The sequence below is a fragment of the Camelus bactrianus genome, chromosome 17 (assembly GCF_048773025.1).
Source record: "Camelus bactrianus isolate YW-2024 breed Bactrian camel chromosome 17, ASM4877302v1, whole genome shotgun sequence".
NCBI lineage: Eukaryota > Metazoa > Chordata > Mammalia > Artiodactyla > Camelidae > Camelus > Camelus bactrianus.
In genome coordinates, this window is record NC_133555.1 from 20,885,129 (window position 1) to 20,901,733 (window position 16,605).

Here is a 16,605-nt window from a genome sequence, read left to right on the forward strand (position 1 = left end):
TTTAATCCAGATACTACCTTCACACCGACCCTGATCCTGAACTAGACTCTGAGCCTTACCTGACCCTTACCTTCACTCTGACTTTACCATGACACTGACTCCAGCCTTGACCCTATCTAACCAGACACCCTATCAAGCTGACATTCTCTCTGAAATACATACACACTTTCCCTTATCCCAACACTGATAACGACTCTCTCTCTGACCCTAACCCTGTTGGTGACCATCACCTGACCTTGACCCTTACTCTGACCCTCATGCTCACTCAGATCTGACCTTCACCCTAAATCTGACCCTGATCTTCTCCCTGAACTTCACTCTCAAACTCACCATTTCTGTAACCTTAACCCTTATCCTCACACATACACTAACTCAGAATCTCCCATTCTGCACTTTACCCTAACAATGATCTTCAGCTTCACACTAACCTTATCTCTGATCATTAACCTCACATTGCCACTTACCCTGATTCTGGCCCCCTTTGCCCTTTCCCAAATCCAGACACTCACCTTCAGCGTACATCTGACTCTGACCCTCATCCGAGTCTGAAACCTACCCCCACATTGACCTTGACTCTGTTGATCACTCTGACAATTATTCCAACCCTCACCCTTATCCTTAACCTGAACTTGACCCTAACCCTGGTCCTTCCCTGATCCTGATCCTCAACCTCATGTTAATCTTACTCTGATGCTAACCCTGAGACTTATTCTAACCCTGACCCGTTACACAGATCCTGACTCACAATGACCATGATTCTCATTATAATAATCAACTGTGCTGACCCCATATTAAACCTGACCCTAAATCACCATGACCTAAACCTAACATCCTCACCCTCACCATGACCTTATCCTTCACTGTGCCCCTGATGTCTGCCTTCACACTGATCCTGATGCGGACCTTCACCCCAAATCTGACTCTGACACTTGCTGGGCACCTCACCCTTACAGTGACCCTTACCATTACCACGACCTGGACCCCAACCTAGAACTTTACCATCACATTCAACCTGACCTTGTACTTGGCCTTAAAACTCACCTGACCCTCACCCTCACTCACACCCTACTCCTTACCATTGTCCCGACACTGGCCATCTCACAGACAGCCTCAACTTTGTTCTGACCCTCAGCATGTCTCTGATTCTGCATTTGACCCTGACCCTCACTTTCAGCTTGACCCTTTACCTGTCCTAGTCCTTCTCCCTGGCCTTCAGCTTGATTTTGATGCTCACTTTTGCTGTGTTGCTAACCCTGAGGCTGGACCTGAACCTCACCCTCACCCTAACACTAACACTCTTACTTTCACAGTGGCACATTGTGACACTGGCCCTTACCTTGACTGTGAGCCTTTCTTTGACCCTCATCTGAACCTGATCTTCACCCTGACCCTCAGCTGACTTGACACCAACCAACAGTATGAACCTTACCCTTATCATGATATGACCTTCACCCTGACCATCAGATCCTCACCCTGTCCATGACCCTTATCTTCAATCTGACTCTGACCCTGATTCATAGTCAGATAATTTAGCCCTTATTTGGCCTCCCTCTGACCCTGCTTCTCACAGTGAACCCGAGTAACCTTAATTCTCAGCCCGAGCTTGTCACCCTGACACTGGCCATCACAGTACACTCACCCTCACTCTGACTCTGACCTCTACCTTCACTCTGACAATAAACTCTTCACTCACCATGACCCTTGTTTTGACCCTGACACACACTTTGACCCTGATTCTGAACCTGCAACCATACCTAATCTTTTCTGTGACTCACACTCACACTCACCATGACAATGACCCTGACCCTTACCCTCAGCCTGTCTGTGATCCTCTCCTTGACACAGAGCTTGGTCCTGACCCTCATTATTAACTTCACCCTGACCTGAACCCTACCCTCACCCTGAGCCTGACCGAGCCCGACTCAGACCTTGATACTGACCCTGACCCCTATTATGACCTGGCCCTGACGTGAGCCTTGCCATCACCAAGATGAGTTTGAATATGAAATCTTGTACATTTACACTCTAGTTTTATCTAGATTCCTTGTAAGTCAAGATAAGAGTGTACTTTTGAGAATTATGTATACTTCTGAACTTGCTTACAGTTGCTTTCAAATATGTTACTTTTATTTGTGTTAATATGGTCTACCTCAAAGTAAGAAAGTGCAGCTGAGAAGAATGTGTGGTTTTCATTGATTTGTCTCAGATAGAGCCTGGGTTCAACTCTGTTGATTCTAACAGTCATTAAGAATTTTCTTATATATACACAAAAAAAGAACCCCCAAACGAAACAAAAACAGAAACAACAACAAAAAAGAATTTTCTTTATAGACAAGCTTGATTTCTTCTTTACAGTTTGTCTTGTCTATACACATATATGCAATTTATTTGCTTTAACTTGCAGTAAGAAATTACTGATGGGAACAAGGTGTACATCTGCGCTCATTTTCACATACACAGCTTGGGCTATCTTGCTCTAACTCATAGGAAGAAAGAGCAGTTGAGATGAAGCGCATTTGAGTTTTTGTTTTTGTTTTTCCTCACATAAATCTTACACATGTCTAAGTTTAGGCAAACAAGAAGTCATACTGAAAAAAATTCATGTTGGTGCAAATTGGCTCAGCCTCAGACTTTCCTTTCATAAGAAAGTCCTTGTTGCTCCTTAGTGTAAACTGAGAGAAACATAAGGACAGCAAAACGCATTCATTTCAAAGCACATTTTTAGTTAAAAAAAAAAAAAGATATAAAACACTGTTTACAAATCATCATTTTAAATGACCTCTTATTTAAATGATCAGTGATTTAAAATATGCAAATGAATTTGGATGATAATACATAAGTATTTGTATTTGCCTTCTCCAAAACTTTAATTAACATGAGATAATGCTCACATATACACACACAAAAGTACCTGGATTGTTTTTAACTTTCTGTCCTCTAGGTGTCACTTTTGTCTACAGAAAAAGTAATGGTGACTTCAACTAAAGCTAATAATTAGCGTAGACAGTTGATTATAGTGAGTAGAATTATAGAGAGAGCTTCTACTTGATTTTCTATTTGTTTATTTTTAAAAGTTGCAGCACTTCATTCACATCATAAATGTAATATGATCTATATATTGTTTTGCTTAATAAACTAACAGATTACATTTTAAACCTATCATTATAAACTTCAAATTATTACCTGATTCTGTGTCTCTGTATTCACAAAAATACCCAGAGAAATGGCCTTGCTTTCTAACAACACCCAATTTAGAGCAAATACTCACTTCTTTAGACCTTCCCCAAATCACCCAACAAAAGACCAAATTCTATAGTAGGTACTTTCTAACAGTCTCTTACTTAAGACACTCTCTGGTACTCCAGTGCTATGCATTCTCCCTGCAATCAGTAATAAGGCTAATTTATTCAATCACAGGTATGTTGCCAGGAATCAGCTTGGCCAGGGTTAGAATACCTTGTTTCTTTGCTATTTCAAAAATGTTAAAATAACAGGATATAAAAACTTACTATTAAAAAAAAAGCGGGATGGTTTTAAACTTTCTGTCCTCTGAGTATCCTTTATGTCTAGAGAAAAAAAGGACGGGTTGCTTGCTTTAATTAAAGATACGACTTAATATAAATCCTGATTACACTAGGTATAGGGATTTCACAGATATACAGATCTATACGTAGGACAATTGTATTTTAAAGCTATTGTCAGAAACTTTAAATTATCACCTATTTATATGTTTGTATACCAATGTATGCATAAATTCATACAAGTAAATGTACGTCAACAGACCCATTACTAAAATTTGTAACATAAATAATGTTTCAAAGGAATTAATTAGAGTTTAGGGATTTCATGTGCAAATTATTGAATTATTTTATGCCCGGATCAACAAAGGTTCCTTTTGTCACCAATTTATTGTTAATGCTCAATGCTTATGCACACCCTTCAGCTGTTCTTTTGAGATCCCCTCGAGTAGCCCTGACTTATTTTTGTTAATGTTTTAAAATGCCGTCGCACACTTTAATTCACCCCTAAAATGTGGACCACAGTTCCAACAGGTGGAGACGCTGAGAGCGTGCGCTTCTGGCACCGAAGCATCACCTTTTGAGTTGCTCCTTTCTTGAAAGAACAGGTGATCACAATGTAGTATTTATCTGGGCCCCCGACCCTGTGCCGTTCTTTCTTTGAGGAAAGAGAGAGATGGCAACAGAGATCCCTGCTAACCCCTGTCTTCGCTGGGCCGCGTCAGCGGCAGGCGCTCCTTGGGGCTGCCGAGGGCTCCCTCGCGCTTGAACTTTGCCAACAGCAATTTGGTAGCCGAGGAACCTGGAATAGTCAAAGCATGCTCTATAGTCGCACAGGGAACTTTCCCCTAATGGTCAGTAACTGGCATGGTCAAGAGCATTTCCCAGCATCGGGGAGTCCTGACCAGCCCAGGTTTTGAGTAAAGTGTGCAGAAGCCTGGGCTCCTCTCTGCAAACTTTGCCAAGGACGGCAGTACCGCCTGCTTGCGAGTATGCGCATGCGTTGAGGAGCAGTGGGAAGATGACTTAGGCCAAAAGAATTAAGTTGCAATAGGATGCTGGGTAGTGTAAAACTTGCGGTCCGTCACTGGCTAGGATTATTCGGGTAAGCAGAGAGGTCTGTTGCAGCTCTCTCCCTTTCCCCAAGGTGGGAAATGGGTGAGAGGCAGAGTTGGGACCCCAGATAGACCGTGGAAATCCAACCACTTGTCCCTTTAAGAAAGGGTCACCCTTGCAGAATTACGACAAAACGTTAGGGTCCCAGAAAGCGTTGGTCTTATCTATTTGAAAGCTAATGGTATTTAGGGCGATGGGAATTTCAAGGGGTTTTGAGAACTTTGTTAATTTTAAAGATTCCGTTAGTTCTCTGGATTGTTCTTGAGGATTTGTAGGTGATAAGGACAGTGCAGTTTCTGTGTAAAAGTACTTAATCACAATAAGAGTAAAATAAGTGTCTCAGTCATTAGAGGGGTCAGTGGGAATTCCCCTGGTGGGAAAACAAAACCAAGCACTCCCCCACCCCACCCCAGGTATAGCTATAATTCTCCAGCAAGGAAAAATTTAGATGCACTATGACAATCAATACACAGTGAACTGAACGTATCTCTAATTCACTGCAAAAAGTATTTGTATGAAGTCCATTTGGAGATGCTTAAAGGCCCCGGGCCTTTAGTTCCTGTCCATGGCCCACCTGGACAGTTTAATCTGGATTGTACAGTCGGCAGGTAAGACTTGCTTTGGAAACAACCTTGGTGCCTACACTGGTGTTGGTTTAATATTGCTGTTGGTTTATCTTTGCTTTATGGGTAATGTCGTGAAGAATTGTTGTTAAAGTCCATTTTCAAGTGTTTTGGCATAATCAGCCATCCAGAAACATAATGGGCATCCTAAGTTGAATTGGAGAGTAGTTTCTGACATTCTTTGAATTTCTCCAAGACTTTTCTTGCCTAATGATTGTAAGAGTATTTATCTAGGTTAAAATGTTTTTTGTTTTTTTTTTTTCAACATAGTAGTGGTCAGCTGAAGCAATACGTGAGAATCTAGGTCTTTGACTTTTTATTTCATTTTATTTTTGTGTGCTGCTGCTTCTTTTTTTTTTTTTTTAATAGAGGTACTAAGCATTGAACCCAGGACCTTGTGCATGCTAAGCATGGGCTCTGCCCCTAAGCTATACCCTCCCTCTGACTTTTTATTTTTTATTATAGCTTTTTTCTTAGGTAATAACAAAATGTCTAAAAGTTCTTTAATGTGTTGTCCAATTTATTTAGGTTTTTCAAGGTTAGAAACACCTTTATTTCTAAATAACTGAATTTGTGAACTACTCAAAAGCACATTTACTATCAGTATGAATATTTGCACTTTTATTTTCTGTGAGCTGGCAACCCTGAATGAGGACAATTATCCTAGTCAATCTGAACTGATTCAATTTTTGGAAATTGTCAATGTCTAAAGGATGGCTTTAACTTTAGCATTTTAAACTTTGAACAAATTAGGTCAAGGCTATCCAAGGGAATTGCTGAGGAAAGGGTTGAAGAGTATGCAAAAAGCATGAGCATTAATAGTTAACCAACAGTTAGCAGTTGGTGACAAAAAGGAACTTCTGTTGATCTCAGCATAAAATAATAAGTTGTTTTACACAAAAGGCCCAAATTCTAATTTCACTTTTTTGGCACATTACTTGTGTAACAAACTGAAGCAAAAGATATGTACCTTTTTTGTATGCATCAAGACATACATAGATATAAAACACAGAAATAGGTACTAACTTAAAGTTTTAAACTATAGATTTAAAATATAATTGTCAGTATACTAAATGATACATCATCTTAAATTTATTATGTAAATGAAGTGTACAACTTTTAAAAATAAACAAAAAGAAAATCATCTCTTATGCATATACCTATGTCTGCAATGCCTGTACCCAAATAATCACATATGAACACCAAGTACTAAGCACTTCCTTTTTTTTTTTTAATTTTTTTTGGGTGGGGATTAGGTTTATTTATTTATTTAATTATTTTAATGGAGGTACTGGGGATTGAATCCAGGACTTCGTGCATGCTAGGCACACACTCTACCACTAAGCTATACCCTCCCTTTGCAAGTACTTTCTTTAATTACTCATTCTTTTCTTTTTTCTCTAGGCATAAGAGATACCTAGAAGACAGAAAGTTAAAAACTGTGTAGGTCATTTTCTTATGAGCATTTATCTCAGATTAATTAAAAGCTTTGAGAAGGCAAATACGTATATGTATTACTAATCAAAAGTATTTCCATACTTTTTAATCCATGGACATTTTAAAAACAAAGGGTCAATTAAAACTTATTTAGTAAAAAAAAAAAGTTATTTAGTAAACAGTAATTTTAATCTTTTTTTCCTCTGAATAAGAATCTGCTTTTTAAAGTACTGTGCTGTCTTTATGCTTATCTTGCTTTACTCTGAAAAGCAATATGGAGTTATTTTTGAGAAGGATGTCTGAGATGGAGCTTGTTTAAATGGATTCTTTTCACTACTACTACTTCCTCTCTTGCTCATTTGCTGTACCTCGAAGTAAGAATGTGCCTTTGAGATGAACATCCATGCTTGTACTCATCCTAGTTCAAAGAAGCACTAAGGGGTTTCTTTTGAGAGAAATGTCTAAGATTGAGCTTCTGTGCACTAATACGAATTTTCTCACCTCTGTTTGCCTATGCTGAGATGTATATGAGATTTATATCATCAAAAAAACCCTTCAGAAGCTCACATTCGTCTCCATTGCATTTTCTTCCTGTGAGTTAGAACAAGATGAGAAGACTCTAAGCCATACATGTGAAAATGAGTTCATATTTATACACCGTTCTCTACAGTAACTTCTTATTGTCAGTTAAATCAAATATCATTGGAAATAATACTTGTGTGAACAGGCAAGCGGTAAACATGAAATCAGACGTTAATCTCTAAAGAAAATTCTTGTTGATTGTTAGAATTAACCCATGCTTCTTCTGAGGCAAATCAATCAGAACCACACATTCTAAAAAGCAGACCATATTAACATAAATCAAAGCAGCACATCTGAAAACACACAGTACAAGTGTAAGCCAGTTCAGAATTGTACATGGTTCTCAAAACTATGTTCTTACTGCTAGTTATAAGAAATCTACACGAAACTAGTATGTTCAGTAACAGAGTGAGGTTAAGGAGCAGATAAAGGTCAGGGTGAGGGTCAGGTTCACAGTCAGGCCCAGGGTTATGATGAGTGTCAGTGTGAGGTTCAAGTTAAGGGTCAGAGTTCAGTCAGGAAGAGAGTCACACTGAGTGTCTAGGTCAAAGTCAGGGTCAGGATCTTGGTGAGGGTCGGTTTCAGAATCTGAGTTTTTTTGTGTTAGGGTGAGAATTAGGGTCAGATTCAGAGGGAACATGAGGAAAATGCTTAGGATTATCCTTAAGATAAGTTCAAGGTCAGCATGAGGACTCCAGTCAGGTTCAGGGACATGGTAAGGGTCAGGGTGAGAGTTAGATTTCGGATCATGGTGACGGTGAAGGAGGGGGTCAGAGAAGTTTCAGGGTCAAAATTAGAATCAGATTCAGCCTCAGGGTCAGGGCTAGTGTATGACAAGTTCAATGTGAGGGTGAAGGTGAGAATCAGCACAGTCAAGGTAGGATCAGGGTCAGAGTCTGGATCAGAGTATCAGGCTCAGGGACATGGTGAAGATCAGACGCAGGTTTCGGAGAAAGATCAGGGAAAGGATTCAGTTCAGCTTCAAGCTGAAGGTCAGGTAAAGGTGAGGGTGTAGGTCAGAGTCAAGGTAAGTATAAGGGTGAAGATCACCTTCACTTTAGGGGTGGTTTGCTTGCAGGATAGATAAAAACCCTACTCCTTGGAGGGGCATTATTTATTTGCACAGAAAGCCAACAGCTGCTTCCTGGTCCTCCACATCCTTTCCTGTCCAATTCACTACTTCAGGTCTTTGGAAGGACTTACCTGAAGAACCGTGGACTCAGAATTCATCTGGAACAGCATGAGGAATCTGCTTTTGCGGTCCTGAAACCCTCCATTGCAATGTCTTCCTTCAGGCCCATTGAGCCAATGCCCTCGGATTGGTCCCAGCTTCCTACAGGCGTGTTTTAATTCTCTATAGTAGAACTAGAGGATGACTTCTTGCTCGTTCCCTGGTCATTCACCAGTACCCCCTCACCTGCAAGGGTGAAGCACGTAAAGGGTGAGGCAATGTGACCATCAGCCCTTGAGCCAGTGACATCTCTGCGCCTTAGCTGCCTCACCTGTAAAATCGGGGATTTGGATTTGATGGTCTTTTCAAACTCCATGGGAACCTTTGAGGTACTGGCTTCTTCTAACTTTCAGATCCTGCTTCTCTTCTGAGGACTCTGTAGAATAATGTTTCCCAGCTTTTAAAGTTCATGTCCCAAATAGCCCAAAACGCAGGGTAATGATCTCATCTCACCATTCAGAGCCTACCTCCTACACAGCTTCAGGGGTCAAGGAGAGTCGGCTAAGCTTTAATTTCCATAGTTTGTGCTATAAGAATCAGAGATATTTTTTGACATTTCCCCAAATATAAAAATTGTAACATGAAATCTGCTTTTTCAAACAACACCTTGTCCGTCACCCCCTTAGGAGAGCCCAGAAAGCTATCTCAGGCTGTCATTTTCAGGACTCCTTTCACCTCCCTTTTGGGAATCTCTGCTCTCCTATCATTTAAAGATATTGATTATCTGCTCTACCACTACCCTGTTCTTTTTTCTTTTTGTCGTGCTTGCCTGTGTTTGGTGTCAGTTTTCAGATAAGAAAAGAGAGTGCTGTTGAGGCTCTATTTATAATATGTCCTTGAAAGCTCAGTGCTGACTTCTTTGAGCTACAAAGCTGGCAGATTAGGACAAGAGACACAAGGCAGGGGGTCATCCCCAGTGAGATGATGGCACGGACGCAGCAGCGCGGGCACGCAGGCGCGCTCCCGGGCAGGCGCGCGCGCACACGCAGCGCGCACAGCATCCAGGTCAAAATGAATAAACAGAAAAGAAACACAGGTCCAGGGAAAAGGGGGAAATGACAGGATCATAATAGAAACTCGAGAAACATATCTGGTGAAAAGAAGATGAGAAAAAGAACGAAAGGGGAAGGGAGGAATTCAGAGAGAGCAAATTTAGTTCGGAAAGCACAGAACTTGGAGTCAGGGGACTTCAATTTGAAGCCTGGCTCTGCTTGATTCATTCGATTTATTAGGAATTCGAACTTGGGAAAGTTTCTTGGCCTCTCTGAATTTTGGTTCCCTCTTCCCTCGCGTGGGTGTATGTAACATTCTCTTTCCAACTAATCTCATAAGATTGCTATAAACATCGAACATAATCATGGCTATGGAAGTTCTTTGTAAACTGAAAATCCTGTCAACACACAAGGCTTTCAGCCTTCTCATCAGAGCTAGCATTTTGCAGAGCTGTTGGCCAGCTGCTGCGACACGCTCTGCGTTCATTAAAGTGCGTAACCTCATCACAATCTTGCAGGTATAAACTATTATTATTCCTCTTCTACAGATGAAGGAACACACAGAGGGATGATAATGTGCTGGACGTCACACACTTGGGAAGCTGTTAACTGGGATTTGAACAAGGCTTGCCTGAGTTTAATAGCCAGTTCCCTTAACCAAGCTGCCACCTCTTGGACCTTAATATGTATCCAGTGCTGGTTACCTTACCCAAGTGAAATGAAATCCACCTCCCAGCTCCAGCTAACACAACAGAATGCCGCAGATGAGGTGTCTTCAACAATAGAAATTTCTTTTCTCACAGTTTTGGGGTTGGAAGTCCAAGATCAAGGTGCTGGTAGGGTTGGTTTCTGATGAGAACTTTCTCTCTGGCTTGCAGATGGCTGCTTTGTTTCTGGGTTTCCATGTGGCTTTTCTCTGTATGTGGGGAGACAGAGTGGGATCTCTGGTGTCTTCCTCTTCTTACAAGGACACTAATCTCCTAGGATTAGGAGCCCACCCTTATGACCTCATTTAACATTAATTACCTCTCTAAAGGCCCTATCTCCAAGTATTGTCACATTGAGGGTTAGGATTTCAACATATGAATTTGGGAAGGACACAATTCAGTCCATAACTGACATGCAATAGACACATACTCCAAAAAAAACAAATACTGTCGATTTTTTCTCCCCAGGGAGGAATGTTTTAAAACCCCATCGGATAAACAGTGGCCACTGCAGCAGAATTCTTCAGCTCTGAGTCCTGCCCAGATAACTGCTTTCCCAGCATGCCAAGCAGCTCTGCTGTACAGGAATGAAGTGGGTTTCATGCAAAATATTTATGCTGTTCCTGCTCCCTCCCTCCCTCTTGCTTCAGAGAGCATTCTGAAGTGAAAGATCTGTCCCTTGCTCCCCTCTTGCCAAGCCTTCCTATTTATAGTTTCTGGCACTGGTGAGTCTGAAGGAGTCAAGAGTTTTCAAATCACTTCCATGGCTTTTGCAGCATGCCTCCCCACCCCCTCTCCTTGGCCATTAGAAATTACTATTCCTGGTTCCCACAGGGTGGGCATGAAGGGAGAAGGGAAACAAAGAGAAAGAAAGATTTGCAGTGTGGGAAGCCACAATTCCCTTTAAACAAACAAAAAAACCTCAGAGGAAAAGACACTGTGGTTTTATTCCTGAAGTGTTTTCTGCTTAGGTCTGCTGGTAACCAAGGCCTCCTGGTCTGTTCCTTAAACCTTAGAGGAAAAGTTTTATGTGGACTTCATCCTTGAGTCCTGCTTCACAGAGATGCTGATGAGTCCGAGGGCAAAGAGAGACAGGCCAGAAAAGTTTGTTGCCTGGATGTCAGAAGCCATTAAAGGGTTTTACTATTTATCTCTCTACTCCTGGCGGCACATGATAAATGACCAGCATCCATCTATCTAACAGGATCAGTCTTCGGAACTTGTGAGCCGTATGTTCACGTCATTGCTTTGTGCAAATAGATACTCTAAATATGCAACGATCTGGCACATTTCATGGGTATTTATCAAAATGTTCTCTTGTCTCCCAACACGTATATTAATAAAAAATAATACTGAATAGTTCCAAATTGCAGCCATGCACGTGATTCCAAACTGTAAGTTTAGTTTGCACATTTAATGAAGGTTCTTTGTAACCATAAGAAGAAAAAAAAAATAGCCCAGTAATCAGAAGTACTTATGGAAGATAGAATAAAGCTTGTATGTTACAGTTTTTATAGATGGATTGTAGAGAAAAGATAGAAATATGGTTAAACTTTTACTGGTTGTTCCCAGTAAAACTTTGGGGTTGGGTGTTCAGCCATCTGGGACAAGAACAAGCATTCTTTACTTTGGCAACCTTGTCTCTGTGACCTTGAAATAGGTCACACTCCATCTTTAGTCCCGTAATGCTAATTTCATATTTTCTGGAAAAGAAATTAATATATTTTAAGAATTTCTCTGTTGCCAACGCTTCCTCCCTGTTTAGCATAATCAATAATAGGAGTTCTTGAGCTTCTAAAGAAAATAAGGCTAATAGTTACGTTTCAAGTCAACAAATTGTAAGTTAGAAAAAAATCTGGAGGAACAAATATCAAATAGTCAATTTTGGTTGTTGCTTGGAGGTGAGTTTATGTAGGTCATCTTAATTCTGTTTTAGAGTTCTGAATTCACTGACTTATTAGAAAACATTTAAAGCTGTTTTAACTTTTCCATTTGGGAAAAAATTTAAATACATAATACAGGAAAATATAGTAAATGCATGCATACTTTCCAACCCAAATGAACAAATGTTAACATTTTGTCAAATTTTATTTTTATTTTATTATTAAACCTTTTCTTTTCTTTCTTTTCTTTTTCTTTTTTTTTTTTTTTTTTTTTTTGGTGGGGGGAGGTAATTAGATTTATTTATTTATCATTGGAAGAGGTACTAAGGATTGAAGCCGGGACCTCATGTATACCAAGCAGGTACTCTACCACTTGAGCTATACCCTCCCCACTTTAAACTCTCTCTTTAAAATACGTAACAAAAGTTACAGATTAAGCTGAAATCCTCTCTATAGCCCTTGCAAGCCCCACTTTTCTGTTTACCTCCACGGTAGTGGCCACCACCAGGAATTTGGAACATATCCTTCAGCCATAAGCATATGTAGCTATCAATTATGTAAGGTATTGCTTTGCATGTCCTTAAACAAGTGTATAAACATCTTACTGCATCATTCTGCAACTTAATTTTGCATTCTCATTATGCTTTCTCAAAGGCGTTCCTATTACTTACTGGCATTATAAAAATAGTTATTACATTTCTTAACAATTTACATTTTTTAACTTCAGTTTGCAGGGGGAGACATTTCATAACCTTAATAAGTCAAAATATTTGAGAGACACCTATAGTACCTGCACTTCACAGAATATTATCAGGCAGTGCCACTCCCTCAGTGTCTCTGTTTAGGAACCTCTAGACAAGGGCTTCTGTGCAATTAATTAATCTATTGGGAGAATCCCAGGAAGCAAGAGTGAGGAAGAGGGGGGTGAAAAAGCCAGTACAGATGTGCATTACTGAAACTGCCATTGGGTGGGTGGGGTCACAGGGGCTCAGTTCTACCAGGACCTCTTGAAAAGCACATGAAATGCTGCCCAGATTGTCCATCTAGAGGAAGGGAGGATGGTTGAAGGTGGACCCCAGGGCATTAGCCTCCCCACACTCTTGAGCTGCACCTTCCATGGGCCATGAAGGCATCAGGAAAGTCTCCAAAGCAGAACAAGACAAAAGCAGAACACGGCGCACACTCCAATGGGACGTGGCCAGTCAGGGTGGGTCTGAGCTCACCCGGAACTCCTGGGCCTTTGGAACCCTGCCTCCAGCTGGGACCATAAACAGTGAGACAACAGCTGATGGCACGACTCTTTCTTCCTTACAAATGCATCTGGTCTGACTACACAGAATAGGCTTTGTGTGTATTTAAACAAGGATAGAAACATTAGTGTATCATTCTTCACCTGAACTGTGCATTCTCATCATGCTTTCTTGAAGGCTCTCCTCTGTTGTTACTTGCTGGCATTTAAAAAATATTTACTAATTTTTAACAATTTACATTTTTCACTTTAATTAGCAGGATGAGACATTTCATAACCTTAAAAAAGCCGAAGTAATTGAGAGCCACCTCAATTACTTTGAGGGTAAGCCTACTTTGAGAGAGTAGGCTGCTCCCTCAAATGCAACAAATGTCAGGAAAACCAAGGTTTCCAATTCTCAAGAGCCGTCTCAGTCAGAAAATTCCAAACAAGGGCTCACCATCTGTGAAGTCACCCATTTCTTTCAGCCCAAACGCCAACAACAACAACAAAATCAATTCTGTTCAGTCTACTCATCTCACCACTTTCTTACCCATAAGTAGAGGGGAGGAGCAGCCAGCCAACAGTGTGAGAAAGCCAACGCTGCCTTCCTCTCGGGCCTGTACTAGACTACAGTCAAAGGGGATGAGCCACACCCATTTCTAAAACCCCAGGACATAGAAGATGCTCAGCAAATGCATCGCGAACCGTTGACCCCACCTCGTGCCTAAAACACCAGCTTTACTTAGCATGACTCTTCAAGGGATAAGTCCATTACCTGACAGGGTTTCATACACCATTCAGGTCACCCACCGATCCCACTCATTCCCATCCCCCGGGCAATCACAGGACAGAGGCTGAGTACTTCAGAGAAATAAAGGGCTCCAGACGTAGGGCAAAAGGCATCGGTGGGGATCCACAATGAGGCGGAGGGGAGAGGAGATGCTGGCAAGGAAGGATATTAGCTCAAAGGGTGAGAGCTACTCACCAGAAGTGTGAATTGTTGCTGAAAAAAACGTTTCTGTATCTTCAGTTTTGCCGGGGGTCCACTGTGATTCCTTTTATGTACAAAGGCAATTTTTTCCAGTGGATTTTGGAATGACTTCTTTGTTCAGAGCCTTCTGGTCACTTGTCATTATCAGTAAGATGGCCCCAACCTGTAAGACAATCTACTATGTTCAGTCTTGCTATGTCAGCACTTCCAAAATTCTGCAGGGCAGAGATCACATCAGCTGACATTCACTGTGATACCCAGTGTGTCTACAGTTCTCAGTGAACCCAGTTAGCCATCTGTTCACTCAGTCAAGAGGGCCTCTGTTTTGATGAAACATGCCAGGCTTCCAGTGCCAAAGGAAAGCAGAGGATTATAGTAATTATGTGGATGACTCCCACCATAATCTCACTTTTGCCTAAGTGTGATCCTTACCTTAATTGCCTTGATAGCTAGAGGGAGACTTTATTCTTGGAATTGCAAAATTATAGGGCTAGAAAGAGATCTAAGAAGGTCATTAATCATCAGGGTAATAAGCTCAATTATCTGGTACAAAAAGATTTCAGACACCTCTTCCTTTTCATGCTTGGTGGATAGCGGGGTAGATTTCTCAGCATCTTCCCCTCACTCCATCTTACCACCTATCACTCTGTCCCCAGTGAAGGTAAACAAAAATGAAATCTCATCAGATCCTACAAATGAGAGATCCCTTTGGAAAAAAGGACAATATGGGTAGAGGGATGGTCAGAATAAGTGAAGGGGATTAAGAGGTACAGACTTCCAGCTACAAAATAAGTAAGTCACGAGGATGTGATGGACAACATACTGAACATAGTCAATAACATTGTGACAACTCTATATGGAGACGACATCACTAGACTTATCATAGTGATCATTTTGTAGTATCTAAAAATATTGAATCACTATGTTGTACACCTGAAACTAATATAATATTATGTGTCAACTATAATTCAATTAAAAAAAGAGAAAGAATATAAGGTGTCCTTTGATTCCTGTCCACAGTAGTACCAATTTGTGTGTGTGTGTGTGGCTGAATTCTTTTTATTTTTATTTTTTTAATTGAAATATAGTCATTTTACAATGTTCTTGCAATTCCTGGTGTACAGCATAGTGTGGTGTATAGCATAATGTTTCAGTTATTCATATACATATATATATATATTCCTTTTCATATTCTTTTTCAATATAGGTTACTATGAGATATTGAATATAGTTCCCTGTACTATACAGAAGAAACTTGTTTATCTAATACCACTTATTTTATTGGTTAGGTATAACGTGATGTTAGGCTTTGAAACAGTGAATTTAGTAAATACAAACGTCTGAGACCTTCTGAACTCTAACCATCTGTTTTTGTCTGGTATTTTTTCCTCAATAATCCTAAATTTCAGGTAATATCCTGTGACTGCAAATAGGTTTCAGGAGAAGACGGATTTGATTTTTTTGTATTTAATCAATAAGGTTCAAATCTGTTTTTGATTTACTAAGCTCCAAGGCGTCCTCTGAATTTATATTAGAGCAGAGAATTACAGGCACAAGGACTGTCACCTGTAAAGGATGCCACCCTCCACCAGCTCCCTCAGTGTTTCCCCCCGCTGCCGGCTGCAGAAGCGATCATCGTTCCTAGTTTTTTTATGCTTATATAACATCTCAACACTTTCCTCAGGTTTGAGGGAAGATGCAGAGTATTTGCTCCAGTTTTTTTCTTAAAGAACTCAGTACTCGGTGTAAGCATGGATGGCTTTTCAAAACAGTTACTTAGAGGTGTAACATTCTTATATCACAGACTAAATACAGGATGAAATACTCCCTTTGCAATTTGATAGGGTACCTCTTTCAAGATGGAAAAAAAAAAAATTACCCAGGTGTGGTTCTTCAAAGATTCCCTTTATCTGAACATCATGTTCAAGTCAAAGCATCAAGTGCACTTACGGTTTTCTAATTATTAAAGGAAAAAGCGTTGTTGTTTATTCAACTCCGCAGTGGTTGCCATTTTGCTGAGGGCTTTCTATCTGCTGTGTCGTATGACTTCGTAAGTTAACGTATTTAATCCTCAAAACTACCTTGAGAGCCAAGTATATTTATTTCCATATTGTAGGTGAGGAAACGGATGCTTGGAGCAGTTCAGTTACTTCCCCAGGAAGCAAAAGGGCTGGAGCTGGGATTAGAACCAGGTCTTCTATGATTCAAAAGTCAAATCACCTTTACGTGTTTCATTTCACAGAGAAACCCCACATGCAATTCAGCTTACTTTCTGAATTAACTAGGTAACCTGA

At 40.5% G+C, this 16,605-nt stretch overlaps 1 long non-coding RNA gene across 1 annotated transcript in view; it reads right to left on the minus strand.

Annotated features, from left to right (window-relative positions):
- Nucleotides 1-16,605, minus strand: part of LOC141573769 (uncharacterized) — a 128,600-nt gene that overhangs the window by 7,836 nt on the left and 104,159 nt on the right. The window contains exons 8-11 of the long non-coding RNA XR_012499894.1: nucleotides 14,306-14,474; nucleotides 10,209-10,415; nucleotides 8,779-8,883; nucleotides 8,480-8,693 (exon numbers count right to left, since the gene is read on the minus strand). This is a non-coding gene — a long non-coding RNA (uncharacterized LOC141573769). The remainder of the gene's footprint in view (nucleotides 1-8,479; nucleotides 8,694-8,778; nucleotides 8,884-10,208; nucleotides 10,416-14,305; nucleotides 14,475-16,605) is intronic.